We start from the raw sequence: 6000 nt of genomic DNA, 5'->3' as shown, positions 1-6000 counted from the left end.
ATGAAGGGAAGAGGAAGACGGGCTTTCATGGCTGAGTGTATAGCATGTATTAGGTTGATGCAAAAGCAATTGCAGTTTTGCCATGTGACAAAAAGAGCATTTGCTTTTGCACCAACCTAATACAATGGCCTGCAGACAGGTAGGAACCTAGTATTTTGTGTAAGTCTAAAGACTGCAATTGCCAGATAATAGAGAACAAGGAGAAAGGCAGGAATGAGGCTGGAGCAGAGCCAGCTTAAGGAGCAAATGATCTGAGAATTGTCGAGAACATGAATCTACTAAGCACAAAAAGTACAACAGAAAATATGCCAGTTAACTTTGTGGGTTTTTGTTGTTGTTGTTGAGACAGTGTCTCCCTCTGTGGCCCAGGCTGGAGTTCAGTGGCATGATCTCAGCTCACTGTAGCCTCTACCTCCCGGGTTCAAATGATTCTCCTGCCTCAGCCTCCTGAGTAGCTGAGATTACAGGCACCCACCACCATGCCCAGATAATTTTTGTATTTTCAGTAGAGATGGGGTTTCACCATGTTGGCCAGGCTGGTCTCGAACTCCTTACCTCAAATGATCCACCCACCTTGGCCTCCCAAAGTACTGGGATTACAGGTGTGAGCCACCGCACCCCACCATGTGCCAGTTAACTTAGCTTGAAATGTAAACTAGTCCCACTCCTGCCAGAAAGAACTACAGCTGCCAAGGGAAGTAACTCCTCTGTAGTCTACTGAGTGCAATATTTGGCTTACATGATATGCAGTTCTAATCAATTAGAATTCTTCAGAATTACAAAGAATAGTATATAGCATATCGTTTTCAGGAACAAGTGCTTTATTTTTATTTTTTTGAGACAGTCTCACTCTGTCTCCCAGGCTGGATATTTTTTAATTTAAAAAATAATTAATATGCTTCTCAATATGTTTCTCTGTCCTAAGAAGATGTCTCTCACACATACACTCTATTGAAGAGAGAATAAGAATCACAGGAAGTGAGAAATACTTTACCAGATTATTTCAGAACGTTGACACCACTTTTGCTAAAGGAAATGAACTGGTAAATTAATTTTTTCTAAAAGACAGCTCTGGCCAGGTGCAGTGGCTCGCGCCTGTAATTCCAGCAGTTTGGCTGGGAGGCCAAGGCCAGCTGATTGTTTGAGCCAGGAGTTCAAGACCAGCCTGGGCAGCATGGTGAAACCTCGTCTCTACAAATAATTTTAAAAGTTAGCTGGGCATGGTGATGTGCACCTATAGTCCCAGGAGCACTGAGATGGGAGAATTGCTTGAGTGTCGAGGTGGAGGCTGCAGGGAGGTGTGATCAGGTCACTGCACTGCAGCCTAGGCAACAGAGTAAGACTCTGTCCCAAACAATGGAGAGAGAGAGAGAGAGAAGAGAGAAGAGAGAAGAGAGAAGAGAGAAGAGAGAAGAGAGAAGAGAGCAGAGAGGAGAGAGAGGAGAGAGAGGAGAGAGAGGAGAGAGAGGAGAGAGAAGAGAGAGAAGAGGAGAGGAGAGGGGAGGGAAGGGGAGAGAGAGAGGAGAGGAGAAAGAAAGAAAGAAAGAAAAAGAAAGAAAGGAAGGAAGGAGAAAAGAGAAGAGAAAAAGAAAATCCTCGTGGCCAGGTGTGGTGGCTCAAACCTGTAATTCCAGAACTTTGGAAGGCCAAGGCAGGCGGATAATTTGAGGTCAGGTTCGAGACCAGCATGACCAACATGGTGAAACACCATCTCTACTAAAAATACAAAAAAAATTAGCGGGGCATGGTGGTGGATGCCTGTAATCTCAGTTACTTGGGAGTCTGAGGCAGGAGAATCACTTGAACTTGGGAGGCAGAAGTTGCAGTAAGTTAAGACTGCACCACTGCACTCCAGCTTAGGCGACAGAGCGAAACTCTCTTAAAAAAATAAAAGAAAGAAAGAAAAGAAAATTCTTTCTACCTCCCATAAGTGAATGTTTAACTAACATTTAAAGATATTGGCTTATCAAGGGGGTGTGTGCCTGCTGAGGGGAACTGTAAATTATTAAGCTTGACCTGGTGTCCAAATTACTAGACAATAGAGGAAAGGAGTCCAAATCATGCAGAACTCATGAGCCATGCCCAGGGTTTTATATTTTATGTCAACAATAATGATATCGCTAGAGTTTTAAGTAGGGGATATAATCAGAGTTGAGATATAATCAGAATTGAGACAAAGTGAATCAACTTCCGCTTGGTTGTATAAAACAGCATAAAACAGAACTTGGGTTTCCTGGCAGTCAGGCCACTATCCCATCACAGATTTTTAAAATAAATATGATTTGAAACAGTGTGATCTTTCTTTTTGTTCTTTTTTTTTTTTTTTGAGATGGAGTTTTGCTCTGTTGCCCAGTCTGGAGTGCAGTGGCTCAATCTCAGCTCACTGCAATTTCCGCCTCCTGGGGTTCAAGCAATTCTCCTGCCTCAGCCTACCAAATAGCTGGGACTACAGGTGTGCACCACCATGCCCGGCTAATTTTTTGTATTTTTAGTAGATACAGGATTTCACCATGTTAGCCAGCATGGTCTCATCGTCTGACCCCATGATCCACCCACCTCAGCCTCCTAAAGTGCTGGGATTACAGGCATGAGTCACCATACTTGGCTGAAACAATACGATCTTTCACATTAATCATACTTAGCAGGAACTTTTTCAAATAGGGTAGGCTCATGCTTTATGCAAAAAAACATGAAGGAGGGTCTTGGTTTTGGTCTGTAATTTTCATTTTGTGTTTTTGAGACCGAGTCTTGCTCTGGCGCCTAGGCTGCAGTACCATGGTGTGTTCTTGGCTCACTGCAACCTACCCTTCCTGGGTTCAAGCAATTTTCCTGCCCCAGCCTCCCAAGTAGCTGAGATTATACGTGCCCACCACAATGCCCACCTAATTTTTGTACTTTTAGTAGAGAGACAGGTTTTCACTGTGTTAGCCAAGCTGGCTCCAAACTCCTGACCTCAGATGATCAGCTGCCTTGGCCTCCCAAAATGCTGGGATTGCAGGCGTGAGCCACCATGCCTGGTTCACAAACTCCATTTTGCCTTTGGCAGAGGAGATGTTTTCTTTCTTCATGCCCTCTGGATATGACTGGGGTCTCCCAGCTTTTCCTGGCTACTACTTTCTAGGACCTTATAAATGTTGGGGTTTGCTCTTAAAAAGGAGAGCAAGAAGAAAGGTTGGTTTTAGAGACCAAGAGGGTTGGCAGTGGGTGTGTACATTTTGTCATGGAGTCCCACAGAGCTCATCTTTTGAGCCTCTGAGAAGTTTCACTTCTTGTACAGAAAAAGCACAATTGAATTCGAGTTTGCCTTTAGAAATTGCACTGAAGAAAATACTGTACAGTAAAGGAAAGCTTACTTTCTGCATGGTTGTCTTTTCAAAGACAGAATATTTGAAGCATGTTTCTTAGAGATTGTGTAGATGAGGGTAGGCTGGCTGAGGCATCGCTGAAGCTAGGGGTGGTGTGTAAGGAGCATGTGGAGCCACAAGAGCCACCTCCTGTAGTCGGCTAAGGGCCTCCCTCCCTGTGTCCGGCAATTTTTTTTTTTTTTTTTTGAGATGGAGTCTGGCTCTTGTTGCCCAGGCTGGAGTGCAGTGGCGCTATTTCAGCTCACTCCTCCCTGGTTTAAGTGATTCTCCTGCCTCAGTCTCCTGAGTAGCTGGGATTACAGGCACCTGCCACCACACCCAGCTAATTTTTGTACTTTTAGTAGAGACAGGTTTTCATTTGGCCAAGCTAGTCTCGAACTCCTGACCTCAGGTGATCCACCTGCCTGGGCCTCCCAAAGTGCTAGGACTACGGGCATGATCCTGTACCCAGCTTTTGGTTGACGGGTGATTTCTATTAGATGAATCTGTGCTTCAGTCATGGAGTTAATAGAGGAACCTGTTTTCCTGCTGCCGATTCCTGAGTAGAATTGCTAAAGAGTCCACTTCTGATCGCTTCTCAGCCTCTTGGCTATGATCAAGTGTAGTATCTGTTCTTATCAGTTTAATATCTGATACGTCCTCTATCCGAGGACAATATATTAAATGGATTTTTGGAGCAGGGAAAAAGAAGAAAAATTGAAAAAAAAAAAAAAAGGAAAAATAAAAAAATTAAAAAAAGGAGTCCACTTCTGGACTCAGGCGATGTCAAAGACAAGTCTATGTAGAGAGGCTGAGGCAGTAGGGGAAGACCTGCAGCTAGTTACATAAGCTCTGCCGTATTCCCCCCATGATGACTTCCAGTGACACATGTGCTGACAGAATTCTAAACCTCTGGAATTCCCCTCCTGGTGATGCTGGTGTCTTCTCTCATCCTTGATTGTATGGGGTAACCTGATGCAGAATGCTACAGGTCTGGAGAGCTAGAACGCTGTGAAAACTCTTGTTAGGAAGGCTGGGCTTGGCGTGACTTGCTCCAGTAGGAATCCTGGGGAGAGACTTTCAGCTTTAATTAAACGGTACATCCAGAGCGAAGGGTGACTCTCAACTCAGGTGGTTCTACAGGTCAGATGTGAATTTACTAGATCTCCCATTTATTTATTTATTTTGATTTTATTTTATATTTTAGAGGTGGGGGGGTCTCATTCTGTCACCCTGGCTGGAGTGCAGTGGCGTGATCATAGCTAACTGCAGCCTCAAACTCTTGGGTTCAAACAATCCTCCCACGTCAGCCTCTCAAAATGCTGGGATTACAGACATGAGCCATTGTACTTGGCCAAATCTGTCAATTTAGAAACTCCTCTGTAAAGCATTTGGGCCTGAGCTATATGATTTTTTTTTTTTTTGAGATGGGGTCTCACTCTGTTGCTCAGGCTGGAGTGCAGTGTCACAATCTTGGCTCACTGCAACCTCTGCCTCCTGGGCTCAAGTGATCCTCCCACCTCAGCTTCATGAATAGCTGAGACTACAGGGGTACACCACCATGCCCAGCTAATTTTTTTTGGGAGGGGATGAAGTTTTTTTATAGAAACAGGGTTTTGCTATGTTGCTCAGGCTGGTCTTGAACTCCTGAGCTCAAGCAATCCACCCGCCTTGGCCTCCCACAGTGCTGGGATTACAGGTGTGAGGCAACGCACCCAGCCCTGAGCTGTATGGTACATCAAACTGCCTATATGCCAGGCCCCACGCTCTGATTGATATTCCTTTAATTTGTCAGACTCCATGTGCAATAAATGACTGAGTGTTGAAATTGTTCTTCTTTTTTGTTTGCCCAATCAGTAGATGGCCACTTTTTGTAACTTTGTAATTACTTAATTTTTTTTTTTTAGATGAAATTTTCGCTGTTGTTACCCAGACTGGTGTGCAATGGCACGATCTCGGCTCACCGCAACCTCCGCCTGCTGGGTGCAAGCAATTCTCCTGCCTCAGCCTCCCGAGTAGCTGGGATTACAGGCATGCGCCACCATGCCCAACTAATTTTTGTATTTTTAGTAGAGACGGGGTTTCACCTTGTTGACCAGGATGGTCTCGATCTCTTGACCTCGTGATCCACCCGCCTCAGACTCCCAAAGTGCCGGGATCATAGATGTGAGCCACCGGGCCCGGCCTTAATTTTATTTTTTTAAGGGTTATTTTGGTGTTTTTCAATGTGTAGTGTTTCCCTGAGCTTCGGCAAATGCCATTGCAATATAGTGTTGGTGCACAGAAACCAAATTAAATTTCAAATGTTACATTAACACAGACTACAATAAGACCTTTGGTATATTTGATACCAAAGACATAAATGAAAAGTCATTTTTCCAAATCTTAAGCTTTCATTCAGCTGTCTAACCCTCACACGTGCTAATTAACTACAAATGCCGTTTCTGTACTGTACACATATTCTGTGGCTTTCCTCTTTCTGATGTGACTTCCCTTCCTTACCCCACACCTTCTGGAGCTGTTCCCTGTTGTGCCCTTGAATGCCCTGAAGCCAGCTTCAGCCCGCAAAGTATTCATCTGACCAGTCAATGTCCTGACTTCCCGTCACCCTTCCCTGTGTATTTGGAGGATTAGGCTTGATTGAGGCTAAGGTCCT

The 6000-nt window shown here is 44.5% G+C and overlaps 1 pseudogene; it reads left to right on the top strand.

Annotated features, from left to right (window-relative positions):
- Positions 1 to 3934: 3934 nt before the first annotated feature.
- Positions 3935 to 4063, top strand: LOC118147652 (U2 spliceosomal RNA; annotated as a pseudogene).
- Positions 4064 to 6000: the final 1937 nt, after the last annotated feature.

This window comes from Callithrix jacchus, chromosome 14 (genome assembly GCF_049354715.1).
Source record: "Callithrix jacchus isolate 240 chromosome 14, calJac240_pri, whole genome shotgun sequence".
In the NCBI taxonomy this organism is placed as follows: Eukaryota; Metazoa; Chordata; class Mammalia; order Primates; family Cebidae; genus Callithrix; species Callithrix jacchus.
This window is presented reverse-complemented; position numbering and strand designations above follow the sequence as displayed.